The 19,191-nt window shown below is 40.7% G+C and overlaps 2 long non-coding RNA genes across 21 annotated transcripts in view; one reads left to right on the top strand and one right to left on the bottom strand.

Moving 5' to 3' along the window:
• Positions 1 to 2,788, top strand: part of LOC306654859 — a 31,663-nt gene extending 28,875 nt beyond the window's left edge. The window contains exon 3 of the long non-coding RNA XR_013762106.1: positions 1,687 to 2,788. This is a non-coding gene — a long non-coding RNA (uncharacterized lncRNA). The remainder of the gene's footprint in view (positions 1 to 1,686) is intronic.
• A 139-nt stretch (positions 2,789 to 2,927) lies between these two features.
• LOC306654856 overlaps positions 2,928 to 19,191 on the bottom strand; it is a 116,104-nt gene continuing 99,840 nt past the window's right edge. For 12 of the 20 annotated variants that reach the window (XR_013762083.1, XR_013762084.1, XR_013762085.1 and 9 more), the window contains 3 exons: positions 17,539 to 17,636; positions 9,706 to 17,191; positions 8,044 to 9,354 (listed from right to left, as the gene is read on the bottom strand). This is a non-coding gene — a long non-coding RNA (uncharacterized lncRNA). Of the gene's footprint in view, positions 3,640 to 6,571; positions 6,793 to 6,820; positions 9,355 to 9,705; positions 17,192 to 17,538; positions 17,637 to 19,191 lie in introns of those variants that run through there. The other 8 variants (XR_013762086.1, XR_013762088.1, XR_013762079.1 and 5 more) reach the window with 7 other exon arrangements.

Here is a 19,191-nt window from a genome sequence, read left to right as displayed (position 1 = left end):
TTTGTCCTGAAGGGAGAAACAGCAGAGAGAGAGCCAGGACAGAAATTCAAAAGGTACATTTGTGGTTAAATAGATCAAACCTGCAAATGTTTTGGGTTTAGATTGTGCAGGATTTCCCCAACTGTTTAACAAGACAACCAGGATTATGTACAGAAGAGGGAGTGGCATTTATCACGCTTGAAAATTTAAACAAATTCTTGCAGGACTTCCAGAACTTTCGGTGGGGTTAGCTGCACTATGAATCTCAATGAGAGCAAGGTTATTATATGTTTCACAAATTTATTTGACTAGTGGGCCTTCCTTCTATCTCCCCTTTACTTTTTTTCTGGCACCTAAAATCTCTTTAAACTGGTATTCAGTGCCACTGGTTTTGGAAATTATGCTGTGCAAAACTTATGGGCATTAACAGAGTAGACTAACAGGGACCAGTCTGTGGAGAGGACTATGTTACTCTGCAAAGGAGCTCAAGAACAGATAATAGACAATTCAGTTGTAGAACTGTAAGATTCTACTCAACTGAAAAATATCATCTCTTGATCTGTTTCCATTCCTCCGGTTGATCTTCACAGCAATTCTTGTGCCCTAGTCAATTTTCCAAGGTTGTTAGAAATCCCATATACATGGGCAGTAGGAAGAAACCAGGCATCCAGAAAGCCTATGAGGAGGCTGGACAAAGTCCTGTAGAAGCCAATTTCATTGACTAGGTCAGCAAAACCAGATATGCCCTGGACCCAGGGAGCTTACAGTCCAATGAGGTATCCAAGAAGGGAGAAACTTGCTGTAACCACTAGGAATGCCAGTAGTGGGGAGAGTGGAACAGAAACGAAGTGTGGAGGAGTGAGGGACAGCCAGCTATGGAATTGGCTTTGCAGGTAAAACTGTGCCGTGGGCTTTCTGCTTTTCAAAAGAACACTCAAGGTATCCAAAGATCTAGCCCAAATTACCTTTTTCTCCACAAAGCCCACAATGTCCCTCAGTAAGCATACAGTTCAGCCACTCTGAGTTCTAGTACATTTAAATATTTAAAAATCACATGGAATTTTATTTTCACCGCTGTTTGCCATTGCTCAAACTCTCTCTTATGGGGTTGTTTGTGTGGAACTTACTTCTTCTCAGGCCAGTAAATCCCATGATGCACATTAAAGGGGACTTTCAGACACAGGCTTATATTTTAAGGCAGGGTCAGGTCCTAAAACTGCCTTTAAGCCAGTTTTGTTCTTGTCAATCTTTGTTCAAAACATGTTTGTGGGGGACACCTATGGACCTTTTGAGTCTCCTTCAGAAAGAAATTTCTCCCTCATTATACCAACTATCCAAAGACATAAGGTTCTGTGTTGTTTTGTTTGCATTGCTGGGGATGGAACCCAGCCTTTGCACATGCTAGGAAATTGTGCGATCACTGAGCTACACAGCTGACCCCATGAATTTTAAAGAACCTGAGCACTATGCTGGACCAGGAAGCTCATCTCTGCTTTGCTTCCAGAGAGCAGCCACCCCTGAAGATTCGGCCCCAGGCATGCCCAGCAATACTAGGTCAGTGCTAAGGCCAGACATGAGAAGAGATTGTCACCAAACACCTTCAGCCATCTGAGCTGTTCTAAAGCTTGGCTTAGGGTGCCTTGTCTTGGAGTCTGTCTAAAATGAATGACCTATTTGGCTGCCCTCTGCTTTCCCTCTGTCTCTCAGAAACACATGGAAAGTTCTCCGAGACTCCTGGAGGTAAATGAAAAGTTCTTCTCATTTACGTCTGCCACCCACCAGCACTCAGTCAATATCAGCACATACCTTTGGACATTGCCCAGGTAAGTTCCATTTGATCTAGTGACCTAAAGGTGAATTGTAGGTTACACTTAATTACACTCGCCAGCCAAGAGTAAGTCAGTAGCAAACGTTCCCACTTCACTCTGAAATACTGTGAAACCCCTTAAGGGAGTCCACTGATTATACTATAGAGGTTTGTATGAACCAACTAGGGTAAATAATTAGACTGTATTTTTAATTAATATTGCAGTGCCTTCTAGCACAATGATATTTAAGATTTCGATGGGATTGGAGGTAAGTCGAAAAACTGTCTTACTCTTGACGAAGCCATAAAGAACAAAGAAAGTTTTGTGAGATTAACAAAAATACCATGGGATTTTGGCAATCTATATCAAAAGTTTCAAGTGTGTTTTAAGGAAGTTTTCAATTTAGCAAATGCTCTGTTTGCCAAAGTGAATATTGGTCTTTAATACCAAAAATAAATCCAGAGAAAATGAAAGGCAGGTACTGTGCATTTAGAGTTGGCACAACTGCAGAACTTTTTTTATCATGTGAACTTTATGGGAATAATAACAATTAACGCAGATTTCATATTGGGCACCAATTCAATTTTTGTTTCATGAAACTTGATAAAAATATAGGCTCATGAAAAAAAGCCAGTTCAATTACACATGAACTTTTCATTATTTTTAACACATTTTACCTATTTTTAATTGATGGAAGAGTTATGTATTTTCCCAACTGAAGAGTTTTTCACACTTCTTTAATTCAAACCAGCTTGATTTTTGCAATTCAAATTGGCAGATTATTATTTGGCTTAACTGGAAATCAAATAAAGTAATGGTAAAATTTATTAAATAGATCACAATGCATTCATTATTTCCCAAAGAAGTTTATTTTATACATTCAAAATGCAGTAATTTTTTGTCTTAACCCTAGCTAATCCTCACCACTCCCTGATAACAAAGATACCAATCGTTTATAAATACTATTCCACAAACAATATTTTGCACATGAGAAACTGAAGCTTTAAAAAGTTCAGTCATTTGCCTTAGGTCACATAGCAAGGAAAAGGTTGAATTGTAACACAGGTATTCTGACCATTTGCAATATCTTCTATAAATTTAAAATAATAAGCAAATTGAGCAAGGATTTTTGCCTTTTTATGTTTGTGTGTGTTTCTCTTTTCCTCATGTACCATTGCTGTGGTAGGCACATGTTAATAGCTCAATGAGTAAGTTAATAAATCATTTATATTCATTTTCTATTAAACACAGCTCTCTGCAATCTGCACTTTTATACTTTTATGGTCAAGCAACACTTGATATTCATTATGATGACCTCTGAGAATTGGCAAGATGATAAAGTGTCACCTGAAGCATCATAGAAAAATAAAGTTATGTTCGTGTATACCCTGCCCTATAGATTAGTATCTTCAGTTGTTGAATGGGAGTTGACCAGCTCTGACTATATGTCTTATAGACAGCTCAATTATAACATATCCCAAATGAAATTAAATTTCTCATCTACCGAACATTTCTCTTCACTGTCCAAGCTTCCTAACTAGAAACTTCAGAGTCCCTTTTAAATCTTTTTTAACCATTCAACTTCCTTGGGATTGTAGAGGGTCCATTCTACCACTCAACTCTGTCCAGTCCATCCTTTCTTCCCATCTTCACTGCCTTAATTCTAACTCTTGCTTTCTCTTCCCCAGAAGATTTCAATGTCCTCGTTACAGGTTGCCTTTGGTCTCATCTGTCACCATTGGCAGTCTTCCTCCAGGTGCTCAAAGTTACCTTTCTGAAACTGAAATCATTCATGTTCTTAAAGAAGCCTCCACCCTAATGCAGCACTTTCCATCATGAGATTCATGGAACTCTGTGTGCACAGTGAAAAGGGAAAGACAAATAGGTTTAGGGCAAACTTTTGGAAATTTACAATGCAGAATAGTATATGAAAGGTTCTGAGGAGGCCTATAGGAAAGATTCATTATAACTGGCCTATTCCAGTGTTCCCCACATTTTATTTAGCTTCAAAACCTTCTCCATTGAGCAATACCTTACTAAACCAATCGTACCATGTTTATTGCTAGTTCCAAGGCAATGATGTGCTCTTATTTTATCAAGTTAGACATTCAGTTTCTTCAAAATAGTGCATTTTCCCCAATTTCTCAATCTGAAGAATTCCTATGAAAATCCTTAAGACTCAACTCCAAAGCTATCCAAAGCTTCCATCAAGTCACTCCTTGAGACTCTTTCTGATTTTGAAGGCGTTTGTTCCTCCACCAACCTTTCCTACAAGACCATTGTGCCCTCTCATCATTGTGTCTGGAGCACCTAGCACAATATGCAGCAGGTGCAGGTAGAAGCACGCAATAAATATTGATAGAGGGTTACTTCACTGTGCTCTAATTGAAAACCCCAGAAGCAGTTGTTGTTAATGCATATGTTTATAATATTTCTCCAGAGAGGTAGAAATGATTTGAACACACACACACACACACACACACACACACACACACACACACACAACCTGCTCCCTCACTGTAACTGGAAAAAAAAAAAAAAAAAGATTTCCAAACACAGATTGAATGAGCCTGTTTTTCATTACCATACCAAAATACCTGATGCAGCCTAGTTTATAAAGAAGATAAGTTTATTTTGGTTCATGGTTTGCAGGTGCAAGGTCAAGGGGCCTCTTCTGATGATGGCCTTCTTGCTGGCAGAGTCCTGAGGTAGTGCAGGGCATCCCAAGGAACATGTTTGTTCTGTGTGTCTTTCTGGTCTCTCTCCCTCTTCCTATAAAACCACCAGGACTGAAGCATGAGGGTTCCACCCTAGTGACTTTATCTAATCCCAATTGAGTTCCAAAAGTTCCACCTCTAAACAACACCCTCTTAATTCCTCACAATGGGGAGTGGATTATTTTAGTACATGAAATCCTGGGAAACACTGAAACCATATGCAAACCATAGCAGAGACATACATGTGTCCCTACTGTATTTCAAGAGACTGTGTTCATCTGACTGTTTTGATATTCCTCCTCATCCACAGCTTCTTGTGCACCCTCAAGAATCTATCTCACTAGGAGAAGATGGTCTTCCTTCCCAAAATAAGAGACTTTTTGGTCCATTATCAGTGGAAAGCACTTGTGCGTGCCAGGCAGGGTTCTGGACACCATGCAACGGCCGTCTTTTCTCAGAAACTTAACGATGGTCCCAAGAGGTGTAGGAACTTCCTTACTATGGAATGGTAGAACCTGATCCACCGAGATACAGTCTTTAACTACACAAACCTCCAAAGAAGTTAATTTTCCAAGAGTTGCATGAAATATTTTTAACAGTAAGGCAGAACTGTAAATGGCTCTGCCATTTTCCAGCTGGGCAAGATATTTCACCTCTTCACACCTCCTTTTCCTTGTCTGTAGGATGAGGATAGATGAGGCAGCATTTGAAAACATTTAACACCTTGCTTGGCACATGACAGGCAATCAATAAAAGGATATTGCATGTGATTCTGCTTCCTCCCGAATTTCACAGTTTATAAAAATAAAAAGAGGCACCACTTACATAAAACTAATAACCAACTCAAAAATCTGTTACTAAGTATATTTTGGACAGATCTATTTGTCTCTGCCATTCTCTGCACTAAATTAAAATTAAAACGCCCGCTTTAAAAAAACCTCTCCTCATTCAGCAGAATAGCATTCAGAATTATGCAAATGAGTCATACATTTTAATGCTGACTGACTCGATTTACTGCCCAAAGTTTAGCAATTTGAGACCTCAATATCATTATGGTGAGATCTGGATAGGACACATGCACCCAGTGCACAGTTCCATCATAGGAGAGTTAGAGATGCCATGTAGTCTAGCAGAATGCAGGCGTTTCTGTCCTAAGGTTGGGACCTTTCAAAATATCCTCCCTTATTTTGTAAGGAAGAAAAATGCAAGAGGCAATTTAAACAGGTCAGGCAGGGAATGATCCACATCTCCCTCTGGGAACTGGACCAAGTCCTACACAAAGAAGGCCTGGGCCACCGTGGGGAAGGGCACCAGCTTGTACACACACGATTCCCTCTAGCATTGGAGTTAATGAGGCCATTGGTTCACTTCTTTGCCCTTCCAGAGATTGTCATGATCCATTTGCATGACGATTATGGAAAAAATTAAAACACTATTCCCAAAGATCAAGTTAATAAAGGCCTCTGAGACATCAAACTTCCCGAAGGAGGGGGGCATATTTTTCTTCAAAAAGGATAAAAACATTTGAGATATCGTTTAGTTCAATAAAGCAGTGGTGAATTCCTCCCTCCCTCCAACATTTTTTATTTGTAGTGTATTACATCTCAATTAAACCCTTGAGAACTTCTCTCCTTTAAGAGTCGATAATGAATTTATTGCAAATTCAAGAGGGAATAAAAAGAACAAGGGAGACAAAAAAATCAGGATGAAGCAGAGAAACAGGAATTTGTAGAATACACTTGTGGTTTCAAAGCTCTGTGCTCCTCCTTCTGCTCAGTGATGGATTCTATATTTTCTAGATTCAAACTGAACATCATTTCTCCTTTGATACTTCAAGCCAGCCCAAGAGACAGATGCCGCAGCAAGTCACCTCCCTCTGTTGAAGGAACAAAGCTAATCTAGGCTCCCACTAAAGGCAGCTGCAATTTCTCCTCCTAGTTCACACTTTAGCCTTTTTTTCCCTTCTTCTTCTTCTTCTTCTTTTTTTTTTTTTTTAACACACAAACAGATCCTGCATTCTCCATCTAGGGACACCTGTACTCCCTGCTTCCTAGAAAAAAGACTTACCCACTTTGGCAGTTGGTTTGGAGGAACAGATCTTGGGACAGTTTGCATCCCATCCCCCTTTCCCCTGGGCTGTCATGGTCAAATGCCCAGTCCATGAAGAGGGGGAAAGTCAAGCAATGAATCTGCATTTTACGGATTTCTCTTCAAGATTCTACCACAGAACAAAAGCCCAACACAGGAGATTGTATGACTCCTTCATATATTAAGGATTTTACTTTCCTCTGGTAAAAAAAAAAAAAATTTAAAGAATAAGCAGAAAGAAGTTACACTCCACGTATGTATAAGATGTCAAAATACATTCTACCGTCACATATAACTAAAATGAACAAATAAATTAAAAAAAAGAATAGGCAGAAAGAAAAATAGTTAAATCAACCATATTCTATACCATAACTACTTTCCCTATTACTCTTTTCAGTTTCACTGTTTCCTCTCTCTTACCTAATTTGGAGGAATCCCACATGATATAAAGAATAGAAGTCCTCTAGTTGTTTGTGCTACCTTCGTTTCTCCATGTTTTCTCCCAACCATAGTGCAAAGGCCGACTGGTGTCTCCTCTTTCACACACAAATAAAATAGAATAACCAAATCAAATGAAAATCCCTTAGTAGTTTATATCCAACACACAAAGAATGAAATGCTATATTCTTTTTTTATTTGTGATTGACTCAAAGGAAGAAAGTTTTTAAGAAGGCCAAAAATACAGTGTGGGGATATTCCATGCAGATTGTCCACTATGTTTCCAATGAGTAAAGTGACTTCTTTGAAATTAGAATGCCATCACGTGTGGCACAAGAGTGACTGTAATAAGTTACAGTCTGAAAACACTACTGAGAGTGGACATTGAGCCATGCTCTGTGTTACATGCCAGCATAGTGAGATCACCACAAACCAGTGTCTAGATCACGCCCAGCACCCAGGGCCCAGCTGAAGAACAGCTGCACAACACCCACCAAGTCACACCCTGGTGTTGGCTCCACCCACCTGAAGGAAAGATAGCCTTTTTATAATCCATCTGTCCCAGGTAGCAACTTCCTGCTAATCACATTTGACAGGAGTCTGAGGGCACAGGGACTTGCAGAGATTATAATGCAATGGAATATCAATTTAATGAAGGATGTTGTAAACAACCTGAAAAGCACTGTTTTCAGAGAAAAGGCAAACAGGTGGTCATCACATCACCCTTTATAGTTTCTGTATCTAGTCAACTTTGGGGTAGCTTCTTTCTAAAGAGGACAATTCTTTTATCTACCATCTCCATTTCTGCCTCCTTGATTTCAACAAGTATATCATCATAGTTGCACAATAGTTAAATGACGGGGATTCTGAGAACTGCATTGTTAGGGGTTGTGTTATGTGAACACCATGGCAGGCACTCAAACAAACCTAGATGATCTATGTTGATCACTGCAGGTGGCTTCTTGATGCAGTCAAGAGTAGAGGTGAATAATTAGCCAAAATACATTCTACTGTCAAGAATAAATAAAATTTTTAAAATTTTTAAAAAAGAGATGAGGTAAACATGAGAGGACTGAGGCTATTTCTGCCTAACACAGAAGACTGCTTATGGTAAACATTTTTTTTCACTAAGTAAGAGTACACTCTAAAATAATAATAAAAAGTATAGTACAGTCAGTGCATAAACCAGGAACATAACAATTTCCTGTCAATATCAAGTATTATGTAGTATACTTAATTGTATGCAGTAACTTTTCATATGAAGAAATGCAGAAAGTTAACTTACACCAGCAGCACCACCATGTGAATCATGTGTTGTCCTATGACATTACTATGACTATCACATCATTAGGCCATAGAAATCTTTCAGCTCCTTCATAAATTCCTGAAACCACTGTTTCACATACAGCCCATGACGGACCCATATATTATGCATTGCATACTTGTGCTTGGCTCCCACAGTTGTTACAGGAGGTAAACAATACTGAAGGAGCCATTGGAAATGCTGTGTGGGTGACACCCTCAGAGCAAATAGGTTCCTGTTCCTTCCCTTCTCATGCCTACTATGAGCCATGTGTTAAAACACTGTCGTGTTCAGCACCCTCCGCCCTACAAGGTAGGAGTACTAAGCCCCTTTTTCCAGTGAAGGAAAATGAGGCTCAGAGAAGTGACCACATCCAATTGTAAACTATCCAGCAGCAAAAAACTGACCCCAACATCTTATGTCCTCCAGTGAAGAGAAATTAGCAAGAGGAAAAAACTTTAAAAAAAAAAAAAAAAAAAAAAAAAGAGCTAGAGCAGGAGCCCTGTGGTATTCTCCAGTGCCTAGTACAGTGCTTGGCCCATGGTGTACCCTCAAGAGATATTTGTTGAGCTGAAGTCAGGAAGGAAGGTTGGAAAACAAACACACCCTGAGAACTCCAAGAGTTGCCTAGTGGAATTCTGCAGGAGGAGCGCTGTCTTTCAGGGTGGCCTTGCTGGCTTTGCCCTGGTTCCCATGCTGCTCTCTTGCCCTGGTTCCCCCTGTGCTCCCTCTCCTTAATTTTCCCACCAGCCTCTGGGGGTCAGAGGCTTCTGCTTCCAAGTCTCATGAATAAGCAAGAGTTCAGACTTCCCTCCAAAGTGCCCACTCTCACCTGCACACCAGTCCTTCTTCAGGGTTCACTGCCAGACCTACATGAAGAGACGAGAAATCCTTGGAGGAAAGCTTCCCATCCATCTTCCTGGTGGTCTTTCATTTCTTTGCCAATAGGGTGATCTGCTTCACAACACACTTCGATGTATTTGACATCTGTCATAAAACGCAGGTCAGGCGGATCTGTCTTCTGTTAAAATAAGCCATTCTTCAGAGACACTTCCTATGCTGTTAGGGCCCCACCAGAAATAATTATTGACATATTGTCCACACATCTAGCCAAACCTCTTAATGGGAGCCATAAATTACCAGCCCTGGTGTCCCTGGTCTTATCAGAGAAACAGGGTAACACTTAGACGACAAGGAAGAGACACCACAATGTTAAAGCCGAAGGGGGAGGGTACTCTAGCTGAACTGACTTGTATCAAGCAAATACCTTCCTTTAACATCTTTCCAAAGTTAATAACTGTAGCAATACACAGCTGTTTCTTTGTGATGAGGCATGAATTTTCTCATAACACTGTACTAAGATGAGTCTTACCTTCACACAGCAGAGGAGAGGGGTTGATAGACATCCTCTGCACAGCAGCGACTCCTCTCTCAACTCAGCCGGCTCCACACAGGGGAGGATTCCTGAGCACCTGTGCCCTCCGTCCAGGCTCCAGGTCTGGGAGAGAAGCACCAAGCACTTCTTATTCTTGCTGCTATCTTGAGAGGCATCCCCAGGAGAAGCAGAGGTCATTTCTCCAAAAATTGCCAATTGGAAGACTTGTAGCAAGATTACTAAAAATAACTTCTGTACTTAAAGGTGTTGTGGTCCCTTGGGTCTCTGTGGTTCAAGTACGTGTGACAAACTATACAATGCTTCGTCCTTGTATAGAGAACAAAGTTTTATAAAGCTAACTCTTTTTATTGATCTGAAGAAATGGGCTAACTTTTATAAAGAAAAGAGTTTTTGAAACACATATGCTGGCTTAGGTATATTTTTGTTGGGATAAATTATAAGGACTTCTTTCTGAAGATGTTTGAAAATATTTCTATAGAAGTGACATATTAGCAGTTAAGATGTAACATGCTAAGCAAAACACACTAGCTAAAAAAACGTTTTACTTAGGCAAAAGAAAAACTTTACTTTGGACAGATGAAGCTGGGAATATTTTCCAGATTCAGGGTCAGTCTGTCCACAAGAGCAGTCCAAGGAGCTATTTGGTGAGGTCTGATTCAAGAGACACACATGCATAACAAGGAGATACAAAGAGTAAGGACCAGAGGCACCCTTTATTGGGATTACCAGAGCAAATCAAGAATACCCAGAGATCATTGGTAAGAAACAGCCGACCTGAGAATGTAGTTTCCTAAACTGGACTTTTAAGAACACAGATTTGTGCAGACAGGGTAGAAGGCCCCCAAGGTCAAATGGCAGTCACTAGAAAATAATATTTCTAGTTATAAAATTCTTTCGAGATTTTTCTTTTCACCCCAAATGAGAGTGGGTGCCAGATATTTTTGTTTGCCTATACATAACATGCTGGCTTCATGCTTAAATGAGAAATGAACTGTCTTTGTTCAAACCAGGATAAATCGTTGAAAGAAATATCAGTGTTTAAGTGTGTTATTCAGGACTGGGAAATCGTCTATCATTTGGATTTTGAGTTGCAACATTCTAAAGGAGAAACTTATTCTTTGCAGTTATGCTGTTGAACTGGGAATAAGACAGCTGTTGAAAGAGATGCTTTAGCAGTATCTGGATGAGAGATTAACTCCATGAGAGGCAGAGGAAATCACCTATTTCCTCTTGTCCAACCCACTCAACTCAAACCACCCAAAACTGTCAGTGGATTCGAAATGAGAGGAAGCGGCTAATTTCATGACCAATAACAACATTGCTGGTTAAGGATGTTAAGATAAGGATAATTTAACTCATGTTTCTAACTATGAGCAGATCAGTGGTGGTAATCAAAAAAGCACCAGCAGTGACAATCAGCTTGAAATGTTCAATCTTGAATGTTCCAGACCATGAACTTCCAAAGTGAAGAGTAGTTGTTCTTCTCTCAAGTGGGCATCTATGTCACCATGAAGTTGGAGTTGTGCTTCTTTACTAAAGTTTGAGCTAGACACACACAGCTGTTCTAGCCAAGTCTTCCCAGTCTTCTAAGAGAAGAAAACCCATCTATTTCAGAATTCACTTAAAGGACTGTCATCCATTAGTTGGTGATGTGTGGCAGCACAATGGCGTCTCCCACTTAAACGTCTCTACACCTCAGGTCACCAGCAGGTGATCTGAGCTCTGCAGAAGCTGCTTCAGATGGGCTCCCTTTCCCTTTCATGTGTAAAGTACCTCAACAGGATGACCACTTTGAGTTCTGTGCCAGTCATAATGGAAGTCATGCCAGGAGGGTTGTTCATTTTACACTAGAAGCCATTAGGTGATTGACATACTGTAGAGCATTAAGCACTTTTCACATCAAGGCTCTGGCATGTTGCTTACTTTGGGAACTAGGCAGGGGGCACTTCTTCCACTGAACATCATCTACACATAGCTGATGTGCTGTGGAAGATTTTTCCCACCTTCCTGCCAGATTTTGACATGTTCCTGATGCCCACATTTGGTGGGAATGTGTCATTCCTCTCATCTGACTGGATATGAGATAACGTATTGTTTCCTCTTGAGATATGGCTCACCTCCACTGCACAAGCAAAGAACTAAGTTCTGATCCTAGGAATCAATCTGGTATTTGCTACCCCATGCAAAGGAGCAAAACAATCCCCTATCCACAAATGGTGACTTCTCTTGCTTCCTTGGTTTTGCTTCCCAAAGGCAGTTTGTGAAACTTTGGCATGCCTCTGGGGCATATTCGGTTTTGCTGTTTCACTCTGTTTCATCCTATTCAGCACAAAGAGGGAATGACACGTGTTCAGGTTTAATGCTAACAAAGTCTTTCCCCTTGACTTGCTGATATTTAAATACTCTAAGTCCCCACACTTCCACAGGGTTTCTTCATCTGCTTAAGACTTCATCCTGTGCCTGTAGGTGGGGAATGACTGGATACTATTACTCCGATAGCTGATGATAATATTTCTACATCCATGGTTAAGCTTCTTAAGTTTCTTCTTCACTTTAGGAGCATTTAGCATATCGTTTTCTGGGAACCATCTTCAATGTGCCTTAGGTAAAGTAAGATTCGATACCGTGTTCAGGGAGATTATCTAGAAACTAAGCTGCCAAGGAAATATCTCAGCCTCACTCAGCCAGTTGCTCCATAAATGCACCTTTATAAACCTCTCAGGGGTAAACTGGGTCACTTGATGTTGTTTCAGAACATCTGGAAAAGAGTCATTGGGATGGGGAGGGCTGTTAAAGCTCTTTGTGCTAATGCTCAGGGGATGTAATGAAAACATGGCTGTGACACATACCAAATGACTTTAAAGCATCCACTTGTTTGTAAGTACCCAAACTACTCATTATCTGCTTTTACTTCAAATAAGAGAGGTTTGGCAGGGATGCTGGGTTCAGGTATGTTATTGCTCTCACATAGGCTTCTAATTTTTTTTTTTTCCTGGCAATTTTTGGCAATTGGGAAGATAACTGAATATCCATTCTTCAATGTTCCATAGGACAGTTCAGAAAGACCAAAAGCAAGCAGAAGGGCAGGGAGTAGAGTGGAGGGTCCAGGGGCTGGAGAGAAGGGGACACTGAGAGGTATCAGCCAAAGTGCACAGATTTTCAGTTACACATGATCAATAAGTTTTGGAGGCTGATAATACACCTCAACAAAATGAGCTGGTGGGGTGCAGGAGAACCCAAGTAGAGGACTAAGCTACTGAGAATGAGAACCTCTAAAGGCTCAGCAAGGACCCACACAAGACATGACATCCTCTATCTTTAGCTATTTCCAGATCAGCTAGCAAACAGGACATGTATTAAAAGCAGCAAGAGTGAATGGATGGCCCTTCCTGAGCTACTGTCTTCCTTGGCTGCAATTCTTTTTATGGGTGGAGATTCAGACTTCAAGTGTAAAAAGTCCTGCCTTAAGTGGTTTGAATTCCACGCTGAAGAACTTCTTAAGTGATTGACAAATGGGTTTTATGGTTCTCACTTTCCTTAAAATATTAATTAAGGAAACGAACAGGAGTTTTTCCTTAACAGGCATTTGGTGAGTTAAACTGACTGATCGTCAATGCTAGCCGAGTCGCACTTTCCCTCTTGATTAGCGCGGGTTTCCTTCAAATCAAGACAATATGCTTACAGTGATGAGCCCTATTGGCCATCTATCTTGCTTTTGTGATCTGGCTCTCGTCAGCTGAAATGAAGCCATTTCTTCTGCCTGGGGCTGATTAAACATAGAGTAAACCCGGTTCTCTAAAGAGACTCTAATGATTCTCCACAGAGCACGTGTCAGCCCGGCACCTGCAGACTCCGGCTTCTCAGTTTCCATCATAAAATGAAGCATCTGTTTCAGGGAGGTGATATCTTTTTCTCATCCAGTGTACCATTTTGGTCAGAGTGGACGTGGCTGATGTGGTACACAAGGCTGCTGTGCCACAGGTGACAAATGGCCCCAGGGAAGTTTTGTTCTCATCGGAGTGAAAGGGGCATGCCTTTGGACAGAATCCTGTGACTTTGGTAAATGCCTTCTTGTACCCCATCACATGATCTTCTTTTAACAAACTAACATAAGGAAATATAATGGGGACTCTTTGAAATAAGGCAATCCTTTATTCATCAACTTGTTTCTTAGTTTGTTTGTTCAGTGTTTATTTAGAGTGCCAGTTATTTATGCCGCAAGTCAGAAAACTGTGGATGGGATATGGCTATGGCAGACACAGTCCCTGTCCTTCTTGAGGTTACATGCTGGTGATAGAGACAGATGTTAAACAATTAATGTGAAGTAAATACATAATTACCACTGGGAGGAGTTTCCTGAATGGGAAGGCACTCTGGGAAAATGTAAGATGGAGGTCTGACATTTGGGGATTACAAAGATGACTCCCTGGGGCACTGAAATTTATGTGGAGATGACATAGATTAGAGAATCAATACAAGGGTGAAATGGTATTTTTGAGCCAAAGAAACATGTTCAAAGGCCCTGGGGCTGAAGGGTGACATTTGGCCTGTGTGAAGAATGAAAGAGAAAGGGGTTGAGATGGGGCTGGTGATGTGGGGAGATCAGTTCAGGCAGGGCCTCTGGGCTAGTTTCATCCCACAAGCATGGTAGGCACAGGCAGGTGGTTCATAAGAAGGAAAGTGAAAGCACTGTTACTACTAAGGAGATTTCCAACCATTTATTGAGTAGGAGGCAATTAGCAATTTTATTACACTACACAAACTTTAGTGATTTGAGATATCCAATCATTCTAACATTCCTTCAAGGTAGATAGGTACAGTCCCAGTTTGTAGGTAAGGAAACTGGAGCTGGGGAGAGAAAGAAATGGGTCATGCTCACTCAGCTGCTAGTGTGGGACCACATCTCCAGCGAAGGTCAGATCAGCCCCACACCCATGCTCTTCCCTCTGCATCCTGCCACCTGCCCAAATATGGACCACATCATCCATTGCCGGATGTTTGTGACATTTATGCAACATTGTGCTTTTTGCAATTGTTTGACACTCCAGGAAAGTTTCCAGTGCATTAATGGATAATGTTAAAGTGATAATAGCTCTGTGTATATCATTATAGAATTGGAGAGAGTTGATCACACTTACCTTGTCCCTTACAAAGGAATTCTGGCAAGAAGGTCTGAAAGAGTCCCATGCAGAATCTAACCACCTGAGTACAGAATTAGCTTAATCTGTGTATAAACCCCAGCTTGTCTAGTACTAACTCTGTGATCTACAGCAAGCTGGGCATGAATGCTAAGACTCAGCTTTGCCCCAGTAAAATGGGTATGTTAGCATCTGCTTCAGTGGGTGGTCTTTTGATTAAGTTATATAAACCAGGTTTCCATTTTCCTGACACACTCAATACCCACTAACCAGTGCTGTCATCTCCACCTCCTTTGCAATGGTTATCTTCTGCAGTATCAGTCTCATCACCACTAACTAAGCTGCCAGACTAGTGGGACATGGAACATTCCATCTCTTTCTCCCAGCATGTTCTTTTGAGTCAATTGCAAGGGTGTTGCTCATTTTCCTACTCTCACATTATTGAAAGGAATGTGGACTAATCCCTGGCAGGTAGCTGAACACTAAGTCTGCCTAATAATATTGCATAGCAATTAAGTTTGAGAACGTTTGAAAATGGTGCAAAGGAATTCCAAGAGTTAAATAGCTATACAAAAGGAGATACTTGATGGAGACAACCAGGTATGGGGCATTTAAAATGTACCCCCTCATCTTTAAGTAAATGACTATGCCAAATTGGACTCCATTTTGCTTTAAAAGCTGTTTTTTGTTTTTATTTTGTTTTGTTTTGTTTTTTCTCTCATGGATGTATTTTAGACTTTGAAAAACTAAGCCAAGCCCAAAAAAGGCCAAATGGTTTCCCTGATAAGTGGAGAATGATATATGATGGGGGTGGGGAGTGGGGAATGAGAGAATAATGGGGGAACTTTAGAATATGTAGAAGGAAATGGGGAGGGTGTGAAAAATGGTGGAATGAGACAGACATCATTATCCTACGTACATGTATGATTACACGAATGGTATGAATCTACATTGTGCACAATAGAAACGAAATTATGTACCCCATTTGTGTACAATGGATCAAAATGCAGTCTGTAAAAATTTAAAAGCTAAATAAAAATAATAATAAAAAAACTATTTGAAGCATAAAACAAATCCCTTTTTTCCCTTCTTTTTTTGTAGTAGTGGAGATTGAACCCAAGGGTGCTCTACCTTCTGAACTCCTTTTATTTTTCTTTATGAGACAGGTTCTCACTAAGTTACCCAGGCTGGCTTTGAACTTGCCATCCTCTGGCCCTGGCATCCCAAGAAGCGGGATAACTTTTAAACATGATCAAAAAGTTCACATACTAGTATTATACTAATATAATATAGATGATCATATATTCGATGCAAGTTATGTCCCCAAAAAGGATACAAAATATCTGAATTAAGGAAGGTACCAGTGTAAGACCTTCCTTTGGTGGGTATCTAGATTTCATCACAGTACCCACTACACCCCTCTTCAAGGTTGCTTTCACAATATTTCAGAACTACCAAGTCCAGAATCTCTCCGTAAAAGCACAAAGAAGTTTGAGCAATCTAAGGTAACCAGAAAGTTCCAGAAGGTTTAACACTCTGGAAAAGGCATTTTTGTTCCACAGGACCATTCTTTCAACACACTAATGCCATGGTCATTCCTCTCCTTCTGAACTGCCCTCATTCCTCAAGGGCTGGGATTGTGCCTGTCTCAGTTTCCACCCTCTGCCCAGTGTCTGCACAATCACTTGGCATGTAGTATGTGCACAACAAAATGCTTCTTGAATCAGATGAGAGGGTATCAGTACACAGCACAATGCCAAGGACAAGCCAAACCATTACAGTGTCCATCCCAGAATATGTATAAGACTTGAGGTGAATGTTAAGTTTCCCACTGTGACTCCTGGAGACAGGAAAGTTTTGTTATGAGTTGTCAGACAAAGATAGCATGTGTCCAGTGAGTCAAGTTTGTTATAGCTAGTCCCTTTTCAATACAACTTCCCACCTATCAGAGAGAGAATTCTGTCTACAATGCCCAGGATCAGGTCAAAGTTAGGCAAAGATGGTCCACCAACTTTAGGGCTGAACCAGAGTAAAAACTGAAACATGCTGTAGGCACCCTGACATCCACTGCTGTCCATCTGGAAACCTCATTGTCAGTCCCACTGAGGTTTGCTCTCTGTTGTCTCCAGTGAAGTTTGATACACCCTCTGGTCCCAGAGGCAAGGTACCCACGGTGATGGAGAAGTCCTGTGCTCTGTGGGAAGACTTCTATCCAGTGTCACTTACCTGACCCATGAATTCAAACATACCGTCTGTCAGCAGCACTTCACCCTGCCAGACTTACAGGGTGACGACGCTGCTTCCTCTCAACATAAAGTGTCCAGCTGTGGGATGCAGGAAACGGATGGGGTGAAAGATGAAGAGGGAATTGTAAATCGCTCATTCTCTTTGAGGCTCAGATTCAGCATCTGTACGACAACGACTAAAACCTACCCAATCCACCCAAGCAGTTAATTATACAGACTGTGGGTCTCTGACAGACATTTCAGGAATCTAAGGCTGATGTGATTATAAGCTGGTGCTTTCTTTCTTGACAACCTTCCTCTAGGTGTTACAGGGTTGGCAAAAACAGCAGTGCCACTTAGCCCTGCCCTTCAAGGAGCTTACAGTCTTTAAGCACGTCAAACCATAGTGAGTGGAAAACATAAACAGTCACATGGAAAGTACATACCTTCATGTTGCGTGACTAGATAGATGGATGGATAAATGGATAAAAAAGAGAGACACACACACAGTTGTCCCATTGCCAAACATCTTTGTAAAGGAATCCTATAGAGAACACAGTAAAACACCTAATAAATGATTTTTGTTTGATCGATCTTGAATACCCTCAGACCATATTATTCAAAACATTGTATAAAGTTCTACATCTTGAGAAGACAGGAATAAAGAATATATAAACAGGGTCCTTTTATGTGATACTCTATAAACTCAGAATCAGACATTATTAACATGAATCAGAAAGATGTCTTGGGTTTCATACACACCACCTACTTCCTGTACAGGACTGTATTTAAGAGGTCCACAGGATCAAAGGATGGATGGACAGCAGGTTCGTATCTCTAACACAGGTAAAATGTGTGTTCACAAAAAGTTTTGTGCTTTTTTCCCCTTATCAAAAAACAGGCATACTTGGTATTTCGCCAAAAACACTTAAAGTGGATTATATCTACATTTGACTTTGGAGTAAGTGCAAAGACAAAATCTCTGAAATTTTTAAACAAAAGTATCTTTCTTACTTCAGAGTTCAAGGTAAAAACTACTTTCGCTGACTCTTAGACATAGTGGATCTTGAATGTTATAGGGACATAAAATATATTTATTGTTGCTGGAGCTCAAAATTTCCATCCTATTCCACTTGAATGCTGATTTTGAGTTTGCAAAAATAGCATCGGCCACATCGCCAAAGAGATCCTATAACCTTAACACAAAGTAAATATGAACATAGAAAAGAAGCGTAACCTTTTTAAAGTTCTCTGCATGCAAATATCAAGCAGAAGTCACTGACTACTGAATTCTCCCACGCTTCTCAATATCAGAACCATTCCCCAAAACCATCATGGCAAGCTTATGTTGGTCTTTCACAGACTTTCTTAAATTCCTCTTCACTTTGTGTGATGGTTTCTCTATCTACACATCACGTATAGGTAATAAATTTCTTAAGAATTCCATACAGTCAGAAACACAAAAAAGCTTACATGAAAACTTCTGGATCTATTTAACCTATTGAGACCCAAACATCACTGTAAGCTTAAGTCACCATCCAAAGTGATCCATTAAAATGAAATATAGGACGAGTTATGAAGCAATGTGCTCAGACTTAGGGGTTACAAACCATGCCCTGCTACCCTGCTACCCTCAAAACATTTATTTGCAAGAGTTTATGTCAACATTGTCGTGGGTTTGGCCTGAAGAAGGACTGTGGAGCAGCACAGGCTTCCATGAACACGTGCGGCCAGGTGGATGGCAGAGGGTGCTGTGGTTTTCCTCAGCAGTGCCAAAAAATCAGTCTGAAGCTCTATGAAGATAGTAACTGCAGGATGTTCCTCCTGGAGGCTGTTTGGATAAAAGCCATTGTGAGCCTTGAGTCCACATTTGAGCAGCTATAGGCAGAAGTGATGAAGTGGTACACAGAGACAGAGGGACCTGCCCCACACACTCCACCACAGACCTCACATGGGAACAATGGTGGAGAACAGTGGAGCCCACACAGAGCAATGGCAGGGACCAGAGCAAGCACTGGAGAACCTGCTGCTGTCCACAGGAGACTCTTCAGACTTGTTTATGCTAATTTGATTTCAGGTGTCCCACAGCAAAGTGAGAC

Source organism: Sciurus vulgaris, assembly GCF_902686455.1.
Source record: "Sciurus vulgaris genome assembly, chromosome: 2".
Classification (NCBI taxonomy): domain Eukaryota; kingdom Metazoa; phylum Chordata; class Mammalia; order Rodentia; family Sciuridae; genus Sciurus; species Sciurus vulgaris.
This window is presented reverse-complemented; position numbering and strand designations above follow the sequence as displayed.